The sequence below is a fragment of the Pezoporus occidentalis genome, unplaced genomic scaffold, assembly GCF_034315485.1.
Source record: "Pezoporus occidentalis ecotype Australia unplaced genomic scaffold, CSIRO_AGI_Poc_V1 ctg18, whole genome shotgun sequence".
In the NCBI taxonomy this organism is placed as follows: Eukaryota; Metazoa; Chordata; class Aves; order Psittaciformes; family Psittacidae; genus Pezoporus; species Pezoporus occidentalis.
In genome coordinates this window covers 7,395,586-7,418,688 of record NW_026913640.1, presented here as the reverse complement: position 1 = coordinate 7,418,688, position 23,103 = coordinate 7,395,586, and the positions used below count along the sequence as shown (strand labels likewise).

Sequence of the window (23,103 nt, the reverse complement as noted above, 5' to 3'; positions counted from 1 at the left end):
GGCCCCCTCACAGCCCAGAGCTGCTGACTCTCGGGCAGCGACGGCCCCAGTGCGCCCTCACCCGCCGCCGTGCGCCCGATGAGAGAGTCCCCTTTCCTTCGCGCAGCTGGGACACGAAAGAACCAGCGACTCCGGAGTCGGCGCTTCTCCCGGCGGCGTGGGGAGGAGAGAGGGAGGGCACAGTGCCTTCCCCGCCCTCTCTCGGTGCCTCCTTCCCGCCCTCTCTCCCTCCCCGCCGTGCTGGCAAGGCTGTGAGAGCTGCGCCCGCCCAGCGCTGCCGTCCCGGCTGGACGGAGGAGGAGGCGTTGTCTGCGGGGAGAAAGCTGGATGAAGACTTGTGCCTCCGGGCGGGTTCGCCAGCCGCTCGGGCATGAAGGGGACGGTGGGGACTCTGCCCTGCTCTGCCGCCGAGCGGGGACATCAGGTAACCGCCCCGCACGCCTTGTCCCTGAGCCGTGAGCGCTTCCACCCCGGCCCGGCCCAAGTGCCGGGAGAGGACGAGTGTCCTCTGAAAAGTTATCCTCGCACCGCTCGCGCGTGGCGGAGAGCAGAGAGGAAGGCAGGGAGGTAGTCCTCGGTGTAGGGCTGCACATCGGCTTACTGGGCAAGAGCGGAGCTTGTGCCGCTTGGGATCTCCTTCCCTCAGCGCCCGCGGCTCGGCTGCAGCCGGCGGGAAGTTTCCAGCGGGGCTGAGGGGCGGCGGAGCGGTGTCAGCTGCTTGCCGGGGGGACCGACGCGGTGCCGGCGGGCCTGCCCCGTCCCTCTGCGCGGCCGGGGGAGTCCTGGTTGTAACTTGTTTCACTCCGTAGTGCTTAGTGGCCATTACGGAGAGCGACGACTCAGTGTCCGGAGAGGGCTTTGTTTGTCTGCTTGTGTCAGTTTAGGTATGTTCAGGGAAGGAAAAAAAAACAGCGAAATCTTACCGGAATGTGCAGTAAGATAGCAGTACACCTGAGACTTGAGTATGTTTGTTCTGTTATGTGATGTAACTGTAAACGCACGGCTTCTGGTTTTAATCACACTTTGCTGGGGCTTTTTAGCTGAACATCTGCAGGTTAAGTAGGCACTTTTAATAAAATACGTGGATTTTCATTGACACTATTGGAGATTATGGCCCACTTTAAATGTTTCCCAGTTATGTGTGTCCGTCTGTCCCCCATCCCCCGTCCCGTCCCCCCCGTCCCCCCTTTGCTCATAGTTTATATAAAGGATAGTAAGTCAGATTCGTATTTTTTGCTTAGTTCTTCCAAAATCATTTAAAGAATAAAAAGTGAGCAGTGTGCCCCACAGAGGGTTTAGCAGCCTTTGCTGCAAAGTGAAAAAAACCCAAACAATACTGAGCAACCATAAAGAAAAACAACAAAACCTAGGAAGGAAGGTGTACTTCAAAAGCCTTCTTCCTCACCAGCCTGAGCAAAGAGTAGTTTACAGACTGCCCTGAGAGTGAAAAGATTTAAGTAATTTCAAATAAGGCGAGATCCCCCTTACAGAGAATGTTCTTCACTAACCCCCTTGGTTAAATCTGAGATGTTCTGCCTTAAGAATTACCAGCTGCAGTTCTGGTTCCCTTCAGAATCTCAAGTACCAAGGTGATCCCACAACATTGCAAAAGCAAGGAAAAACTTAAATGCAACAAGCTTAATTTTGTCAGATCAGAAAAGTATGTATAGCTTTTCGGTTTCTTGGATTTTGTTTTGTCGTGTTGTTTATTTTTTTCAATATATTATGTCACATTTAGGGGAGCATTCAGAAGCAGACTAGAATGAGCAACATCTGTTACTGCAGGTAATGCCAGTGAGTGTTGCTTGGACATTGATAAAGCACTATACTTATGGTGATTTTCAGATTGGGACTCTTAATAAACGCACACTTACATTCTCTAAGAAGGTCTATCGCAGTTAATGACCCAATGCAGCTTTGAGACTGCTTTACGTATGCTCAGTTTTTTATTAATGGAATTTTATATTGCATGAAGCTGAGAGGACTGAGGAAAGAGAAGTATAGACATATGTAAATTCGAAATGGTTCTCACTTTTCCCACTTTTGTGTGTTTTATTCTTTGGTGCTTTTTGTTTTCTGGGATTTCATGCAAGTGGCAGACTTTATTAAACATATAAAACCTATTTTCTATTGTGTAATGTTCTATAGTCCTTTAAAAAAATAGAGCTCACTAGGGAATTGCCATTTTTCTTGACATGACAGTTAAAACTTGGTTTGCTCAGAAGCAAGCATATGTAGTACATTAAAAGAAGGTGTCATTTTAAGCTGTCATTGACTAACTTTTCAAAGTGTTTTTCCTGTGAATCTATTGCTTGTCCATAGGTACTATATGATGTATCAATGTGGGTATCACTGTCCCTTATCAACTGTGATAAAACCCAGAGTAGGAGTCATATGTATTTCTGTTATGAAGGTTTTATTACAAAACATCACAGCTTTCAAGGAAGGTGCTCTTGAGGCTTCTACGCAGAAATTCTTTTTAATACATCATTTTTCACTGAGCAACCAGTGAGTGTCAAAATACACCAGGGCAATGTACCTTGTAATCGTATCATGTGTACTATTTGTAATTAAAATGCTGCCCACAAACCTCATGAAAATTACCAAGGTAATATAAGTGCTTTAGTTTCTGACAGTTACTCATAATAAGTGACTTGAGTCGGGAAATAATGGGGAATAATATCATAGAATAGTTTGGGTTGGAAGGGACCTTCAAAGGTCATCTAGTCCAACCCCCCTGCAGTGAGCATGGATATCTTCAACTAAATCAGATTGTCCAGAACCACATCCAGCCTGCCCTTGAATGTCTCCAGGGGTGATGCCTGGGCAACCTGTTCCAGTATTTTACCACCCTTATTGTAAAAAGTGTCAAATTATTGAGCTGTTTGAGTAACTACTATGTTTTAGGTAATTTCTAAAGGTCATGCGAGGTCAACATTTGTACACATTTATGAAACCATTAGAGGAAGACTACAAGGAGTGTTTAAAAAACCCTTATTCTCTGTTACGGGTGTATGTCTCTGAACATCTTGGTAATCCACAGTCTCTTAACAAATTGTCATTATATTAAATGTGATATGGAGACATCATAGCAGGCTTCCAGTATCTGAAGGAGGCCTGTAAGGATGCTGGGGAGGGTCTCTTCATTAGGGACTGTAGTGATAGGACAAAGGGTAACGGGTTAAAACTTAAACAGGGGAAGTTTAGGTTCGATATAAGGTAGAAGTTCTTTACTGTAAGGGTGGTGAGGCACTGGAATGGGTTGCCCAAGGAAGTTGTGAATGCTCCATCCCTGGCGGTGTTCAAGGCCAGGTTAGACGGAGCCTTGGGTGACATGGTTTAGTGTGAGGTGTCCCTGCCCATGGCAGGGAGGTTGGAACTAGATGATCGTAGGGTCCTTTCCAATCCTAACTATACTATGATTCTCTGTTAAATATACCTGCTTTCTGCTAGTATGTGGAAGTTTAGATTAAACACAATGATACTGAACATCTAATTATTTATTTTCCACTTCAGTGGAGAAACTCACCACAATGTTCCAAATTAATATATTTGTCAATAGTGCTGTTGATTAAAGACACATAACATGAATCAGCCTTTGAATTTGAATTACTTTTGGATATTGCAACATATTTGGGAATTTTTGTATGATTTACATAAATTACTTGTGGTTGTGCATTAAGCATTCCCTACTTCTGAAGATCAATATTTATTATAAACAAATCTGAAAACTTCATAATATCCTGTCTATATAACTTGGGGATACAACTTGTTTTCTATCAGTTGTTCTGCTGAGTTTGGATTTTGTATAGTAAATAACATTGCTTTTTAATATTGCAAAAAGTTACTGGTAAAAACATGTTTCTCTGTGCTGTAGAAATGTAGACAGGTTTTAGAATAGGAGTTTTGAGGGGAAAGTTTCAAGCTTAAAGAAACTGTATGTGTAGAAAACAGAAACATGCATTAATTACAAAAAAAGACAGAATGGCATATATATATGTTTATGCCACACCCTATGGCAGTTTTGTAAACAAATTTCCAACATTTTTTTGTGAAAAATTGTAACGTAATTGTGTTTCCCTGTCTTGATTTCTTTAGACACAACACTTTTTCAGGCTATGAAGTTTTGCATGAAGATTTTTGCTAGGAGGTTTGAAGCCTGTGTTTTTTTATATGTATTTTTCACAATGTAGGTGGGCATGCACATAAATAAAAAGTACTGAGTCTTTACCTGGTGCCAATTTAAAAAACTGCAAGTATTGATTAAATGCCAGGAAAAGAGAATAGAAATTAAAAGATTTTTCTGATTTTTTTTTTTGTTTGTTTTTTGTTGTGTTTTTTTTTTTTTTCCCTGGAATCTCCTACTCCTAACTCAAAAACAAACTCCCCAAAGTCATTTGAGAAATGAGGTTGTAACGAGGCCTTAAAAGAGTATGGTAGCAGCAACTGTAGAAGTCCACCACTTCCTCCCTGTTATTTGATCTGATACTGGGTTTTGAATCTTTCTGGTCTTTAGAAAGGGGGTTCAGTTTTTAGAAAACCATTTACTATGCCTTGGCACTGGCCAGAGACATCTTCTTGTCTGAAGTGCAGGGTCATGTTATTACTTCTCTTGGGACATTCATTGTTGGATGACCTGCGTTCTTCACAGACCTAGAAAGAAGTCAAGAGTTCTCAGGATTTTGGGCATGTGATGAGTTCGCTAAGCCTTCTAGACAGTGAAATCTCCTTCCTCCTTTAGCTCAGTGGTTGGCTAATGCAGGGTCATCCCAGGAAGTTCTTTAGTTGCTGTTTTCAGTGCAAGATGAGTGCAGCTGAAAAAACATTCATGGTCTTGTCAGCGTGAAGAACGCTTTCCTGTTTTTATCAGTCTATAACATTCTTTGAGGAATTATGGACACTCATATTGGGATTCTACCAGCTTCATTCTAGGGGCCTGAAACCAGTGGGCATTGGTGGGAAGACACATTATGGTTGGGGAATTACTTCTATCTGTTTTTATGGTAGATATGATAGTGTCTGGTATGTGTACTGTATGGTTGCATACATATTCCTGGTGCTTTATATTCTCCAACTAACATTTTGTGGTAAATTCACTTTTTATAGTAAATGGCAGCTGCTTGAGCATTGAGTGATTAATTCGTCAGACATCAGAGCTTCCCTTTTTTGACAGGTTAACAAACTCATGACAGTATGCTGCTTCACTTTTCTCTGTCAGTGAAAATACGGATGCTTACTGCATAGGTTGGGATTTGTCTGAATCAAGATCAGTGGTGTTCAGAGAAGCTGTTGATTTGTTGCAATATTTTGAGGTTCAGGAAGTCCAAAATGTACACAAATTATTCTTACATCAACTTCAGAAATCGCTGATGAGAGCTGAGAACTCTGGATAGTACTGTGTACTATGTAAACCAAAAAGCAAGGGGAACTGGGTTTCCTTTGTCAAGAAAACATGATATTTTGGGTATATCACCAGTGAAATTAACTCTTTATCAGTTAGCTTACCTGGTTTGTCAATACAATACACATGTATTCACAGGATTTTGAGTTTGTTTTTTGTTTTGTTTCTGTAAGTGTAGGGTTGTTTGGTTGTTTTTTAATAGTTGTGTCTCTTTTGAAACTACCTTCCAGGATTTTATTTTCAATTTGTTGCTTTAAAAAAAATATTAATGTTTTCAAAATACAGGTGAAGATTTTTCTAAAAACAAAAGAGAGGTTTATTTCTTTAGCAGTTTGTCCCAGGCAAAAATACTTTGCATGTCATCACAGTTTTGCATTATGGATATGATAGTCTGCAGTAAAGCCTTAGTTTGGAGAAAGAAAGGTGAGACATAGGTTTTCTGTTCTTACCTGGAAGAATGGTAAGCTGTATGGATCACTTCAAATGATGTGTATAGCAACTAACTTCATAATTGTGATCATAAAAATATACACATCTGGTTTTAGCACAGCATTTGATGCTTTGGCTTCAGCACCCAGTTTCCTAAACAGTTGAAGACTTATGAAGAGCAATTCTAACATTCTGCAGGGAGATTCTTTCTAGACTGTTTAATGTTTTTAATATATGGTACAATTTTAAGTGAAAAATACATGCCCTCAGGGAGGTTCCACTTTTAACTGACAGAACAGAACTACCTTGTATGTATCTATGAATCATTTGCTGATTTTATGAAGCTCACTTTCTGCTTTACATTGTCACCAGCATTAGCAGGAAGGATGATGAGCATCTTTGTTCCAGTTATTCTGTAATAGACAGGAAGATGGATGTTTAAAATGAAAAATAAATTAAAAAAAAAAAGGCAGGAGACACTCTTAACACCTCTTGAATCCCGTTGAAATTGAATTTTAGCAACTCTTACCCAGTCCTGTACTGACTGTGAAAATTCAGATTTTTTTTTTTGCATCTGGACTTTGCGCACTTTTTCCCTGAACTGGGGTTTGATCATTTCGGAGGAGTGGTTCATTCTAACAAGGCACTATTTGCAGACAGAAATTCCCTACGGAAACCCTTTGTCATGTTGTCATCACTTGCTTCCACTTACGCTTTTTAAAGTTCCGTTCTACAAAGGGTGGTTTTGATTCTTGCTGCTGTTTTTCTCCTCCCCCATCACATACCTACAAGGAATGTAAGCTTTTAAAGAGCTGCTTTGAAATTTAAGGGAGCGGGTTTTCCAAGCTGCTTGTACCAAATCTGACTGAGGTCTCCTTTACTAGCAATGAGAAGGAATATTCCTAGTCTATTTGTTAAAAGCTTTAGCGTACTTTGACATATGATATGACAGAAAGAGTTCTGGAATAGTGTCATAGGAAATAACTGTATGCGTTTTATCTCCTGTCATAAACAAAGAACACATGCAAGTGAACTATCAATTAATTTCCTCAAAGCTTCTAAAATATTTATTACCTGAAACTCACAAAGAGCCTGAGAGGTTCCTTAAATACATGGAAAAGGAGAGTGGGAATAAATGGTTAATTTTTTTTTTAATGCCAGATGAGACAGGTTATCAGTGATGTGTTGGAATAAGAGATACTGGAACATATGCTATTCAGTGAACTCATAAATTATTTGAAGAAGAAAGCTAGTAGGAAAGTGAGCTGAATAATAGTGAATTAATCAAGGTAGTTGCTACTAAAACAGCAGTATTATTTTCTGAGCATGTAACTTTAATTCTCAATAGATGGTAAGTAATTTCTCAAAGGATCTTTGCTTTAGCTCTTGCCCCCAGTCATCTGTTTTTGAGTATTGTTGGATGCTCAAAGAGGAGTACTGGAATTATTGAGTGGAACTTTCTGAAAATGTGAGATCACAGCTCAGTGATGATCAGAAAATTGAATGGAATATTACAAATTAGTAGAATAGGAACCAAAAGCAATATAAAAAATGTATAATGGAAAAAAAGTGGTTATGTTTCTGTTAATTTTAAGTGCCATAGGCACTTAAAGTTATTCTAAATCAAAAAAGATACAGGTTTTGAAACAAACTGGGGACAGGCAGGAAACATACTGAGGAGATGCTATACCTTCTTCAGCAGATGATAGAACATATTATAGCTCTTTGGCTTGTGAAAGAGGTGCTGAAAGATAATGTGACAGAAGACATTGAGTGAAAAAAAGGTGATCTCATTGTTTGATAACAGTGAAATTATCTGTCAGCAATAAAATGAAACTAATTATTAAGTAATTAACTTGTCAAACTCATTGTCACACACATGTAGTAGTAGACACATATATAAAGGACCTCAAAGCTGGGTATTCAGATTGATGGACTGTGAGTTCACTGGTAGCCATCAGGTGGAGATGGTCCAGAGACAGCTTCTAGGCTAGGAGGTCTCTTAGTATCAAACACAGAGAGGTAGAAGAAAATGCCAGTGATGAAAGTGTCAGTTCTTGAGTAGTTTTTTACTTTATTTTCATAAATATCTTTCTTGTCAGAAACAGAATAGTGACTTGATATATAATATATGGCCAACGTTGTATTCAGCTGTATGCTGTGGATGCAGCATTCAGCTGCAAATGGATATCTGTCTCAGAGGAATGTGTTCAGATAGTCTACTGAATCATAGAATCAATTAGGTTGAAAAAGACCTTTAGGATCAAGTCCAGCTGTTATCCCAGGACTGCCAAGTCCACCTCTAAACCATGTCACTAAGGGCCTCATGTACACTTTTTTTGAACACTTGGAGTCAACTTATTAATTATTATTTTGTCATGTTTTAATTCAAGAACATTCAATGTTTAGTCTTCAGCCTGTATAAAATTACAGCACACAATCGAGATGGTCTGAGTTGGTTTTTACTCCTTTCAGCTAAAACATCATTAATGGTCATGATGTTAAGTTGTGATACTACTTGGTTTAAATACCACTAAAAAAAGGAAAAAAAAAAAAAATAATAAAGCTGTGGTTTGGGGGATAAGTAGATTCCTTCACCACTGTTTTTTTAAGGGTGAAATTACTAGGACGTTTAAGTCAAGTTTTGCAGAGAATTTGCCCAAGATACCAATACAAACTTTTCCTTTTAAAAACGATCATTTCAGGTTGAGCACTGTAGATGTCCTTCAGTACTTGATGCAACTGAACGTTGCTTTGAAATCTATGACAGTATTATAGTATTATTGCACAGGTCTTTATTGATTCTTATGCGAGAGCATACGTTGAGATATTTAAAATGCAGTTAAAGGTATTATGTTTTAAGGAATATAATTGGTTTCATGTTAATATTGAGCATTGCATGTTCAGGATTATAGCAAACTTGAATCTTGAATTCTAACTTTTCAAAAGAAAGGCGAAGTCAACTTTACTCGGGCCATCAGTGAAAATTCCCTCCCCTGCCCCCCAGCACCCTCCAACTAAAATAAAAGGGCTTCAGGGAAAGTATATACATTGATGGGTAAATGTCTTTTTTTCTCTTCTTTAATAATACTCTTTTGTTAGCATATGCTGTCGACTTAACAGCAAATTTGACTGATGGCTGAGAACAAACAGCAGTCTCATCAGACCTGCCTTTTTAGGGGAAGTCATTATACTTCTGAAGTGTCTGCAGTAACCCATCAACATGGGTTATTGAGTTTTTAATACTGTATAATTATGATATATGTATGATTCTGCTCTTTGTCCAGCTTGCACCTGCCTTTCTAATGTGTATTTAGAGACTCTTTTCATGAGAATAGTAATAAATTGTACTTTTTGAAACACTAGCCTTTGAGTAATAAAGGAAGTATATATAGATAAGGGAATTTTCACTGTCATTGCTTTCTTATTCCCATAAGTGAAGCTTAATATTAAATCTGAGACAAATGAAATATTTATACCAAAAGAAAAACATCCCTTCTTTTAAGTGTGGCGCTGTGTATCCGTATTATCTTGTAGTTAGAATCATAGAATAGTTTGGATTGGAAGGGACCTTGAAAGGTCATCTAGTCCAACCCCCCTGCAATAAGCAGGAACAACTTCAACTAGACCAGCATGCCCAGAACCACATCCAGCCTGGCCTTGAGTGTCTCCAGGGATGCTGCATCCACCACCCTCATTGTAAAAAATTCTTTCCTCATGTCCAGCCTCAATCTCCCCTGTTTTAGGTTCAACCTAAAAGATTCAACCATCGCCCCTTGTCCTGTTGCAAAAGTTAGTTAGCTAGTTAAGCCTTATGATTGCTAAACTCTTGCCAGTTTTGGGATTATTTTGTGGTAATCTCTCTAAGACTCAGGGGGTATCTTAACACTTTTTCTCAGAATTGTTACTGTCATTATACAGTGTCTCTTACACAGTGCTTACTGAAGTCTTTGGAATATTCTGAAAGTGTGTAAATTCTAGCTTTTTTTTTTTTTTTTTTCCCCTCAATTTGTATTCAGGATTTTCTTTTCTGGGGGGTATCACCAGCATCTCATTGTTTGCTCAGCTGAGTCCAAAACTGTGCTAATAACAAATCCATTCAGTCCCCCATTCCAACAACAACAACAAACAAAAAAAACAAAACAAAATTTAAAAAAAAACCAACAACAAAAAAAAACAAACCAAAAAAAAACCAAAAAAGACAAGTGTGCCTAAGCATGCCAGTAAATTGTCTCAGGTTGGTTTTATACTTGGCACCTGCACGTAGGTCTTTGAGCGTGCCAGACTTCTATCTGTGATGAATGCAAAACTGATTGAAGACCTTATATTGCTAGATAATTATTTTTGGCCGTGCATGCTGATTCATGCTTTTTCTTTAGTTTTATCATCAGGTGAACAAGTGCAGAATTTTTTTGTTTTTTTCCAGCCCATGTTTCCAGCAGACATTTGCTGCATCCACTCTTGGCTGGCAGGCTTACTTCAAACTCCATGCCTATCCAGAAATCAGCTCCTCATGCAAATATCCAAGAGCTGAGGCCATCTGTGAAATCTGCTTCTCATTTATCCATCATTAGGGTTTATTGATTGTACTGTCATTGTCAGGTATAATCTCTGATTCAGGGTCAGTCTCTTTACCATGAGTACTGCACCTTCAAGCTCACTGTGTAAATGATGAGCATGGACTCAAAGAGTCTTTTCTGCACAGTGTGCAGAAAATCCTAATTAACAGCAGAAGTGACTAAAATATTTTTTATGATTGTGTACAAAATTCTGTTTTCATTTAAATAGCAGCTCCATGAGGTTTTGGAATACCTAGTGAGGCTATAGGAATACAGCTTTGGATGAGTTCACTACAAGCTTACCTTACAGCTGTGTCTCATTATTTTTTCCTGGCAATTATGATTTTATTCATGTGACTAAGAAGATAATACATACCTAGGAGTTAGCAGAAGACTACTCCTTGGAACCTTGAATTTATCTTGGCTGGTTGACCTACAGTGTGGTTTTTCTGTCTCTTATAAGTTACGACAGTCAAATTAATGTTATTTACAGAATCTAAGGCTACAGATACTTTTGACACGTCTCCCATACACAGATTTTTCACAGGGATAAACATCCTACTGAAACATCATCTCAAATATGAAGGTATCTCTTAGTTGTCTGCATAAACAGGATCCTTCCTGTGAATTATGAACTTACTTTGAAAGAATTTCAAATCCAGTTTCAACTTATTGAGACCTGCTAAAACTTTGGAAAGATTTAAAGATTATCACACACACTGTCTTCAACCCTGATCTGTGATAGTGTTTTTTCTGAGAAATAATCTCCTCTCAGCTTTCATCTTATTTACCAGAGGAACAGCATAATTGCGACTATACATATTTAAATACTGTGCTTGTAGCTGATAAAACCTTTGGGAGAAGACATCCAAGACTACTTTTGAAGTAGACAATGGGGGCATAATTTAGTTGACTGAAGGGCCTTATGGTGTCCTGACTGGCCAGAAATTGTTGCTGTAGGAGGACAGGACTCTTCCATATTTGATGGCTACATGTAGATGCCTCAGGTGCTCCAAGGCACCTAAAATACCATTTTCGGTTTGTTTTTTTTTGGTTTTTTTTTGGCAGCTGAGAAAGTCGTCCATTGACAGAGTTGATGGATGAACGCATCCATGTTGATTTCCGCCTTCCACCCCCAACCATATCTTTATGTGAATTACACTTTCATTTCCCAAAGTCAAAATGACACTTCTTTAAATTTTTCAACAGCAAAATATGCATGTGTATGTTATTTTGATCAATACAAAATTTTTTTTACTCTATATAAGGTTTTGTGGACTGCATTGGGAAAAGGTATTTATGTATATAAATACAAATATATTTCATATATTGGCCTCTCTTCCCCTTTCTTCTACCTGAAAGTTTGGAATCTGAGTTCATCAGGAATTTATTGATAAGAGTTCAAAGTGGTTTTACTTTTGTATCAGAGTTCTGGGATGCATGCAATACCTATGCTGCCTCAGTTGACCTCACTGATTTGAAATTACCAGGTTGTCTTTTTGTGGTGCATAAAAACATGAATGATGAAAATGAAAGATAAGTATGACAATTTAAAAAAGGTACATAAGCAGTAGCAAACCTTTCTTAATTCTTTTCCATTCTGCAGCATTCTCCAAAGACAATTACCATATGAAAGCAGTAAGTTAACTAAAAACATCAGTGAAAATATTTTATCTGCAATCACGTGAAAAAGAAGAAAATGCATACCTGACAATGAGTGGACTGACTGAATCTGGTACAACTGATAGCTACTAACAAGCTATCTGCAACCAGCTGCAACAGACATCTCGTAGAAGTTGCCTGATCTTGAATAGCTTATTAATGCAGACAGTATTCCAAAGGAGATGCTGGTATGTCTTTTTCTCCTGTTAGCTTTACATGTAAACTCATTTAGCCTTGAGTGGATGAATTATGCTTTTTCAAAATCTAGGTCTTTAATACGAAAGAAAATAATCATGAGAGCTAATTGAGATGCTGCAGGCTTTTGTCACAAGAAAGCAATTGGTACTGTATGAGAAATAGGGACAACTGATGATATCTTTAGTAGTCACAGAAGATGAAGGAAACAGGGTGATGGGAATGAAAAGAAAATGTTATCTCCTTTTCTTGTAAAACAGTCTTGCACTATATCAGTATTCTCTAGAATCAGTTGACAGGAACAAATGAGAATCTTGAACTAGGTAATAATAGGAAGAGCACAACATTAGAATGTAAAAATGTCTGAAAGCTACTCAAAGCACTTTCATTTGTCTACTCATAATAGATATCCTGGCTGAGTTTTAACATGCTACACTAGGGCACTATGAAATATGACATTGTTTGAAGAGGACTCTTGAAACAGCTTACAAAATCACAAAACTAAATAAATAACTAAAATAACATTCTCTATTTCTGAATGTATGTATTTGCCAATATACTCTGAACTTTAATGTTACATGTTCTTTATCTGTACTGATAACTACTTTTAAACTCAAGAACTGCCTTGTACTGAGAAATGCCTGAATTATTATGAAAAATTAAGCAAAAGATTTTAAAACTAGTATTTGAGTTGGAAGGAGAGCAGCTGAAAATGGGAAAGTTTAAATTTCTCTTTCTGCATCAAGTTTTCCTGCATTATATTTAACTTTTAAAAAAATCTGAAGATCAAATGTTTAATTATATGGTGATGACTCTCTATGAAAATAATGTTTGTGTTTTTGTAAATGGTACAGAGTGTTCAGATGCTAATGCATCTGAAATATTGAAGGTGAAGTAGCTGAAATGCTTTTTTCTCCAGGGAAGACTTCCATTTCCTTAGATAGACACAGGTGAACTCATCTCTACAAACTAAGCAAAACAATAACTTCTGTTTCACAGTTGTTGCATCTTACAATGTTCACTCTTCAGTTAAGAGCTGAAATGAAGTGGTTTTGGTCCTACAGCAGGTTAATACTGAGGTGGTAGTTCTGATGGTCTGTGTTACCTTGTTATCTAAGCAAGACAATTTTTATGTCTTTCCAATTTTTAAGTAGTAGTAGTAATTTTGCTAAGTGTTGAAATTTCAGTAATTATCTCTTTTCATTATAAAATCATTAAATGAAGGTTCAAAACCTTTTTGGTTCTTAAGGAAAATGGAAACTTCTCTAAGTTTCCAGTGATTGTTAGTAACAAGTCCTATGAAATACTGTGTATCTGACTCCTTTCTGATGGGATACTCCTGTTGCTCTGTTCGGGGATACAAGATTTTAATAGCTTTTGCTTGTGTAATGCTAAAATGACTGTCATTGCCTTTATGATTTAGTTAATTTTTATTCTTTCTTTTCATGGTAATTTTGAAACTTAATAAAATCTGTAAATGTTATATTGTCTCCTCATGTGAGTTTTCATCATCCATACCTAGTGATACAGCCCTGTATCACTTGAGTAAATGGAGATGCTGATGGCATTAGATTGTCCTCTCAACTATTTATGTTATTACTAGGCCATTGAAACACATTTTTTAATGGATTTGCTAGCAGTCAGCTATTCTACAGGACACTTAAAGATTTGAGAATCTTGAGTTGAATTTCATCTTTCCACCTGACTGTTTAATCTTCCTCTTTTCATATTTCTGCCTATTTCTCCATATATTGTCCTAGTCCATTATCTGCAGTTGTTTCTTGCCAGTGTGCTTTAGTGCTGCGGGTTGTTTCCATCTTCACCCTTTCTCACTCTTTTCCTTTTGTTTGCTTCAGTCATCTATTTCCTATTGGTTTTTTTGTTTTTTTTTTTTTTTGCATGTTTTCCCCCTGTCTTAATGTCTCTTATTTGTAAGACAATCTTATCACTTATCTTTAGATATCAATATATATATCTGTAGTGTATATATATATAAACATATATATATATAGTATAGATAACTTTTTCTTTCTGTTCATTTACTGAGCATAAGCCAGTTAATCTTTGAAAGCCCAATGAAAAGCTGTCTGGCCTTGCTTCAGAGCAAAATTACATAGTGAGCTGCAGTAACTGGAAGGAGACACTGCAGAGGAAGTTTTGTGTAGCCTAGGGAAAGATTTCTCATTGAGAAGTTCAAGGAGGTCATTGCAGATTAGTTTTAAGTAAGATGCAGGTTAAACATTTTGTTACATGAGTTTCCTTGAGCTTTGACTTGCTAAAGAATCTGTAAGTGTAGTTAATGTATTGTAGGAAATAAAAACATAGTCTTTCTCATTACAGCTGTCATAAGAAATCATGAGGTTTGTTTCAAATTTTATATGTCTTCTCCATCATCATTATTGAATGATGCTCTGTCCCACTAAGAGATACTTGGATTTTTTCCTTTGCAGAAGTGTCTGTTTACAGGCAAGAGAACATTCTACTCACTAGTACTTTTTCCCAGATTTAAACAAATATAATTAAAGCTGTGGTTCTGGTGACTTCGTTCTTGAATAGTTTGTCTGCAGAAGTAAATACTTAAGTAAGGCACAAAGGCATTTCATGCCATTAGGAGTGCCTCATGTCTGTTAGAATATTGGGCTTACATTTTAATAGCAAATCTAACATAGATTTGAGGTAAATACAGAGAATGCATACATGTTACTGGGAAGTGGTACTCTGGTGATGTGTTTAATTTTATAACAAAATCATAATGTCCTAACTTCTGTAAATAGCAGACTAAATAGGGCCCATCTTTCCAAGTGGATAGATCTCATAGCTTATTTAGTGACAGGAGACACTTATGCCATGTAACCTTTTGTTCACTGGCAAGAAGGCATAGTGTTCCTTAGAAGTGTCAAACTATATTGCAGTCATGTAAGAATCCAATTACCTGTTTTTAACTTTTCCAAATCCCTTTTTTTTTTCAATGACCAGTCAAGCTGCAATTGTAATGAGAATTCACAGGCTTACTGCAGCAGGTATGTTTCAGAATGAACATTTTTATAACTGGGATAAAAGCTGTTGTGTTTTATGACAAGTCCTTCCTATTATCTTGTTTATCTTTAGCAAGGTATGGCAGAATGGAATCCTGTGTATAGTGATACTACCTCAGAGGAGCTTCAGGGAACAGCCCCCTTTTGGCTGCGTGTATATCTAAAAAAAAAAAAAATAAATAAAATGTGTGTATATATATATCTAAGCAAACACTTTTTTATGTTTGGATTACGTATTTACATTTTTAGCTAGACTTGCTGATACATTTTGGTATGTAATATTTCGTGGCTACACAATTCCTTTTTTCACATTTATGTCAAACTTGAGTTGGTAGTAACGTTAAAGTTTCTGTAGCTTAACCATGGAAACACCTTATCAAACTGCATGGTGTCAAAGCAGCTTGACCTTGCATGTAATTGCTAATCAAAAGCAGTCATAGCAGGCAGTTCAGATATTTCAACTGAACAAAAATACCATCTTTGTTTTCCTTTACAAGTAACAAACAAGGTCACAGTAACTGGCCAAGGAGAAAGCATTCACCAAACTTCTCACGCCTAAACTTTTTCCTTATATTGCTGCAAAGCTGAAAATAAAATGTTAAGAGTAATTTTGAAAAAAATATTTTTCTCCACTCCAGAAAGACTAGGCTTGCTCCGTGCTCACTGTAGTCTTCCACGTGTGCTACTCACAGTTCGGTGTGAGCTGCTGCCATCAAAAACAATTGATTAGTCCTACTCCTGAACTCTTCCCAAAAATCTTTATGGGACAGCATAGGGAAAAGGCTGTGGATCATTCTGTGATGATTGTCTAGTTCCAGCCACCTATCTCTTCCTGAAGACTTAAGGCCTCTCATTTGACATGAGATTGCATGTGTCACTGTGACAGAAAGTGGAATTTTCAAAAGGATCTTGGTCATTTGAAAATCAGCCCGCTGAAACTGTGGCACCACCAAAAAGGCTTGTCCAGTGCAGTGTTTGTTCCTTGGTTTCTGTCCCAGTGATCCTGGGAAAAGAAAGCACCAGAAGTGGATTGGCCTGCTGTTGCTGATACAGTTAGTTCATCCTATAGCCTGACAGTGAAGGTTCTCTGGAAAACAGGCTAATTGAGAGAAGGCTAAGGATCAAGTGAATTATACTCTTTACATGAAATTGTAAAAGCAGATCTCACCTATGTTGAACAGGTAAAAGGACAAATTCTGCTGTTAAGTTCACTGAAAGTCAGAGTCTTATAACAAAACTTAACATATTTGTAAACATTGGTGTCCTGGGTTCAGCAGTAGCAGTCATTTTTCTCCTTCTTGGTAGCTGGTGCAGCATTGTGTTTTGGCTTTCAGCCTGGGAACAGAGCTGATAACAATGACGTTTTGGTCTGGCCAAGGACTTTGTGAGCCTCATGCTCTGCCAGGGAGGAAGGGAAGCCAGGAGGAAGCAGAGACAGGACACCTGACCCAAACTGACCAAAGAGGTATTCCATACCACAGCATGTCATGCCCAGGATGTAACTGGGAGTTACCCAGAAGGGCTGGGACTGCGGGGTTGGATGAGGTATCGGTCAGAGCTTGGTCGGGCTGGGGGGGTGAGTTATCGGTTGGCTGGTGGTGAGATGTTGTATTCTCTTCCCTTGTTATTTCCTTTATCATTGTTATTATTGGTGGTAGCAGTAGTGATTTGTGTTATACCTTAGTTACTAAACTGTTCTTATCTCAACCCGTGGGAGTTGCATTCTTTTCGATTCTCCTCTCTGTCCCTCCGGGAGTAGGGGGAGGGAAAGAAGAGGGGGAATGAGTGAACGAGTTGCCTGACTGGGTTTAAACCACGACAACTGGATATTTGGAATATTGATATTTTTAAAATATATCACACTGTTTAAAGTATTATGATAAATATTTGGTACAGGGCACATACCTAGGTAATAATGGACATAATAAACATTAGCAGATGTCAAGAATGGGTTAAATGCTATGGAAGTTGCCCTTCTGGGGCCAAGCTCATCATCAAAAATTACAGGTCAACCAAGTGAATGTAAATTTCTTCATATTTATGTGTTTTGGCAGATTGTGTTTAGGATTTTATGTAAGAATTTAAGTTGCATTTATGAGCTATGTTTCCTAAAGATTTATAGATTTATAATTCAACTTGTCTTTAAAATAATTTATGGCTTGGTGTATAATGCACATATGGTTAATGTAAAGTAGACATGTATGTATTGCAGTGGCTGTAAATTTTAGAAGTCCAAAATTCTCTCTCCAGAACAGAGCAAAGGAGTTATTTTGTGCTGGAGAGTGCTGAATTTTATTTAATGTGATTTGGAAAAAGGTATGGTTGATGAGCTGTCCACCTTTTTGGTCATATGCTAGAGAAAGGGGCAGGGAAGTGAGAAACTAAATTCAGAAAGTTACTAGTTTTGGAGCATACTACTCTATCTTCCAAGGGAATGCTATAACAGGCAGACTGCAGATTAATACTAGGTAGGTTCACTCAAACCTGTCTGTTCCTGGTGGATGATTGTGCAGCAAGGAATAAAAGATTTTGATGTAACAGGGAACATAACATTGACTTGATGATCTTAAAGGTCTTTTCCAACCTATTTGATTGTATGATTCTATGTTTGTATTATAATCAGAAAAGGACTTCAGAGAGAAGTATGTGCACTGACCTTGAGGTGTTTAGTGAGGACTGGCTCATGTCCATTCTTCCAAGCCTGAGACTTTTTGGAGAGATAAGTTCATCCTAGCTGCATGTAAGCTGGAATATACCATGGTATAGCAGCTACTTCAGAACACTGGACTGTCACAACATAGGCTTCTTTGTTCTTGAACTGCTTACCTCTTGAATGCTTCATGGTGGCATCAGTATATTTATACAAGCCATTGTTTTGCAGTAATTGCCTAGACATGATGCTGCTGTAAGCTTCACCGTTGGTGAAGCTGTGATCCCAGAGTGTTTATTTAGGGTTATCCTGGTTTATGGGATACAACAGCATGAGCTAGCATGAAATGTAATTTGGCATCTGTTAGCATGTTGTACTGCTGAGTTTGGAGAAAACATCTGTTTTGCCAAGGATGATGGTCTTTGCTTTCATCAAGTGTCAGCCCTTACCACAGAGACTGTTGGTTGAGAAATTTGAACTAGATTCTCCCATTGAGATGAGATCAGGATTCGGTCTAGAATTCTTCTGTGTAGAAGCTTAGGATATCTGACACTGGCTCTTCCATTTTCTGGGCACCTCTCCCTGTTGAATAGAACCTGCCAACCCCCAGCTCGCATCTGAGGAACCACTTCAGCCTGAGTCAAACATGAGTCTTTTCATAGTCAATTGTAGAAAATATATCCACAAATCACCCTTATTGAAAACAACCAAGATTATAGGGGATGTGTTGAAGGGGAGTTCTCATCTGTCTTGGAGTATTAGATAGTGTCTGTTTACATGGCTTTCTCTACATAATATTTATAGCTATGGGAATTGCAGTGCATAGCTCTCTACAGGCATTTGTGATCTGCCAAGGAAGACTTGTTCTATTAGCTGAATGTACATTGTCTAGGTAGGACTTCTAATGTCACGAGGATGGAGCCAGGCTCTACTCAGTGGCAAACAATGACAGGACAAGGGGTAATGGGTACAAACTGGAACACAAGAGGTTCCACTTAAACTTGAGAAGAAACTTCTTCTCAGTGAGGGTGACGGAACACTGGAACAGGCTGCCCAGGGAGGTTGTGGAGTCTCCTTCCCTGGAGACATTCAAAGCCCGCCTGGACACATTCCTGTGTAACATTATCTAGGTGTTCCTGCTCTGGCAGGGGGATTGGACTAGATGATCTTTTGAGGTCCCTTCCAATCTCTAGCATACTGTGATACTGTGACTTGAATTCCAACATAGACAGGATAACATGCTTTTCTGTTCTTGAGGTGTCATCATTTTCAGTCTCAGAATGCTAGTCTGTGTTGGGATGGCTGCCACTTATGCCCTGCTCCCTGCTAGAGGTGACAGCTGTTCTCTGTTAACTCAGCCAGTACAGAGACAACAACTCACTCTTGAACTCTTGTAGGCAGAAATGAATTATGCCTTTGCTCACCTTAACATAAAACAGAGAAGGGTGTGGGGAGCTGGGATTTGCAGTACTGTATTTATGACAAATTTCGGAAATACCTCAGCTTCATCTTGCCCAATAGCCTGTCTTTCACAGTGGCTCACAACAAGTGCCTAGGGAAGAATATAAGGAGAGGAAACATTGAGCTTTTTTGTGATATTCCCAGAATATTCTCCTGCACTCTATGCATATTTCAGGAATTATCAGAGCTGGATGTCATGCCTTTTTATGTGAGTTTAGACAGATTCCTCTTCCAGGAATTTGTTTCACCCACTTTTTCAATCTGGCTAAATTCTTAGCATAAGGACTGTCTTGAGGTACCATTGCCTTTGATGTGCCTACTCTTTGCTCTGAAATAATAGTCTGCTGTGGCGTGTTTTCACTATTTTTGTACTCGAGCAAGTCCCTATGAAAACAGTGAAGGAAGTCAGGCCCTGGGCCTGGAGTTAAATTGAAGAATTCTCCTTTAGTCAATAAATTTTCTACCATCCCCTGGAAGTTAAACTGTAGTCCTGTTTAAGGTAATTTGCAAGGTATCTTCCTGCTAGATGAGCTAGCACACAGAGATTGGATACTGGTGAGCTGTGGTCTGAAATGTGATCAGAGTCAGTGAAGGCAGTGATATCAGATATTTCAGTCCCGAGTAGCTGGACTCTTGTTTCCCAGGCTTGGCATCTTGAAGCACACAGTGAAAGAACAATGCTGCAGTTTTCTATGTGGATATCTAGACTGGAGTAATTCCATTGCAGGTCACATATATAGATAAGATGACTTGTCTAGGGCTGCATGCTAGCTGGTGGTAAATGACCATCTGATTCTGAGAGTGATGGCAGAAGTCATTTGAGGGCTGGTGGTTTGTTTGTGTTTTTTTTGTTTGTTTGGTGTGTTTTTTTTTCTGCACTTGAAGGAGGAAAGGAAAACCAAAGAACTGTTTTGTGTCTGATGCCCGAGAGGCACTGGTTGTTTTAACAGCTATTTGTGTTTTTATCGTCTACCTTGAGTAAATCAAAAAGTTAAGCTGTTTTAGATATCTTCTGGAAAAAAACAGATTAGGCCCTTGAGATCAGCAGCAGAGTGCCATTCCTCTTTGCAAAAAAGGAAAGTCCTTCACGCTGTCCCAAAATGCTACTTATGCCAGCAGCGTGAACGTACCAGGCTCTGAACCACATCAGGCTTGGGAGAGGGGACTGTGTATGGGAAAGTTACCAGAACATAAAAATGTGAGTAGATGTTTATTGAGGTTTTGTAGTGAGTTTTTAGCCAACTTACATGTCCTTCCCTCTTGTTCTTCAGTCTTCTCACTTGGATACTCTTATATTGTGAAGTTCTGGGCAGTACTATCTCTTGATGCATTTTCACATCTGTGGGTATATATACTGTCTCATTTGCAGTATGGCAGTGTGAGGAACGGAGAAGGCTATGATACTGTTCAGCAATATCTGAAACACAGACCAAAATGCTGTTTTGGTTTTAAATGGAAAGCACTGCACCATATGAAAAAAATTAACCCCATTCCAGGCAAAACTGTTACACCCATTTACCAACTCACTTTGATTTGCATTTGAACAGTTCATCAGTAGAAGTCTTTGGCTATTTTATGATGGTAGCTTAATCTCCTACCACAGGTGAAGTTCTCCTATAAAATTATAGACTGCCATGGTCTGTGACAAAAATACGTTGATCACTGCTCTTCATCATTTTTTTTGCCATGGAAGGTGTCAGTTTCTGCAAAACCTGAGCTTTGTTTGCTGTGAATTGTGTGGGTTATGGAGCTGTGGTGAACGGCAAATCTGTCAGTTTGAGTCTGTGCTGCGTTCAAACCACATTAGTGGAATTGTTAAAAATTGTTAAAAAAGATACTAAACCTAAGTATTTGTAGAATGGCTATTGTTAATTCCATTCACATTTTTAGTAACCAGTTTGTTATTACAGAGAAATGCAGGGCTGATGCTGCATTTGTTTGGCAGAGCAGATTTCCTCAGAGGGTTTTAAAATCAACTTCCATGTACTTACTTTTTGTGGCAGAGATTTGTGAGCTTGCTCACATTGTTAATGTACGTCCAGAAAGTACCTAAAAAAAATATGGAGGAATGTTCCTTTATATGTATGTATTGCTTAAATGCACATGCAGATCATCCACAAGTTTCTTTGCTAAAAGAATGATGAATGCCTAAATCACCCTGGATAGGTTGCCAAAGTTGATTTCAGAATTCCTTGCACTGGCTTATTAAATAGGTAAGTTAACCTGAAGAAAGTAGTGTGCTCATTTCCATTAATAATTCTAATTACAATAGAAACTATTTCACTTCCATGGAATTGTATTTGGTTTAATAGCCTCTTCTGCCTTTCTGTCAACTATTAGCTGCCTCTTTTTAAAGTATTTTCATAGTGTGTACCTATTCCATGTAAACCTGAACATTTAAGCTGCTAATTTACTCTCACTTGACTTAGGAACATCTGACTAGTTTCTAACACTTCAAAAATATCTTCCTATCAAAAATTTACAGTTTCCAACTTTCATTTTAATGCTGCTACCACTTTGATACTTGCTCTTTAATTCTCTGAAAATTGGATGCTACAATAAAAGCTTCTTTGCATTCTATCAGTCTTTAGCATTTTCATGTGTAATTTCTCCTTTGATGCATCTGAGAGGTTTAGATGCAGCTTTTGGACGTTGTTGTTGTTGTACCCTGAGAAATAAAAAATGAGATAAATTCTTAAGTTTCTGAAGTATGTGTCGTGAAGGCAAAGCAGCCTAGACAAGAACCAGGTAAAGCAAATGATTGTATACTTTTGACTTGGAATCTGGATAGATATTTTTCTTTTAAAAATTTAGATTGGCCTTTTGAGCAATGTCAACATACGTGACATTCTGTTTGGACCCGTTGTGATACCAGCATTCTACTGGTACTTGAGTGACCTCAGTGGCTATGTTCTTTCACACCTCACCTCAGACATCTTGCCATAAAGTCACATATCAGGCACTGCATCATTCCCAAAGTCTCTGGTCACTCTTATAAAAGAACTTTTCAAGCCACCACTGTTTAATTGATGGTTGGGTAGTGCATGCCATCAGCTGTTGTTAGAATATGTAAGTCCTTTGAAGGCAGTGGTTTCTGGTCTATACATGCACTAAACAGAAAAGGAAAATCTTTTCTGTGTATGTCTCTGCATCTGAAAGGAACTGATTGAAGGTGGCAGTGGTACAAAAATGGCAGTGGGTATGTTCTGTCTCATACTAGTGGGGCAGGGATTAGAGCAAGGAAAGATTTCAGTCTTTTGTGATTTGCATAAATGCCCCCTTTGTTAAAATGCACTTGTGAATTATCCAAGGAAGGAACACCATTTCTGGTAAGGAGAATTTTTCCCATTGGTTTTGAAAGTTACAATCATAAGAAGGAGCTTCATAAATGAAGCTGAGCAGGAATATCAGTGTAAAGAAGGGACTGGAGGAAGGACAGCCCTTTTGGTTGAGAAACTATGGAAGATGCTGGGTAAGGGTAAAAAAAAAAAACAGTGGAGGTAGGTTTTGTTTCTCTGCAAGGGTACAGTGTGCTGTGTCTATGAGAGCTGATAGGAGAATTAGTTGAATTAGTTTCACAGACAGGAACTTGATGAAAAGAGAATTTATTTTTGTGTCTTGAATGAAGTCCTATGGTAAAAAGCTGTAAAATCCTCTACTTTAGCGACAGATGCATGGTAGATAGTGAATATTTTGGTTTTATGGTACATT

General features: G+C 38.4%; 1 protein-coding gene across 5 annotated transcripts in view; it reads left to right on the top strand.

Moving 5' to 3' along the window:
* The first annotated feature begins 218 nt into the window (after positions 1 to 218).
* The window catches only part of SGCG (sarcoglycan gamma), a 126,220-nt gene continuing 103,335 nt past the window's right edge, over positions 219 to 23,103 (top strand). For 4 of the 5 annotated variants that reach the window (XM_062615208.1, XM_062615206.1, XM_062615207.1 and 1 more), the window contains exon 1: positions 219 to 424. The gene's annotated coding sequence lies outside the window, so the exon portion shown is untranslated. The remainder of the gene's footprint in view (positions 425 to 23,103) is intronic. The other variant, XM_062615209.1, reaches the window with a different exon arrangement.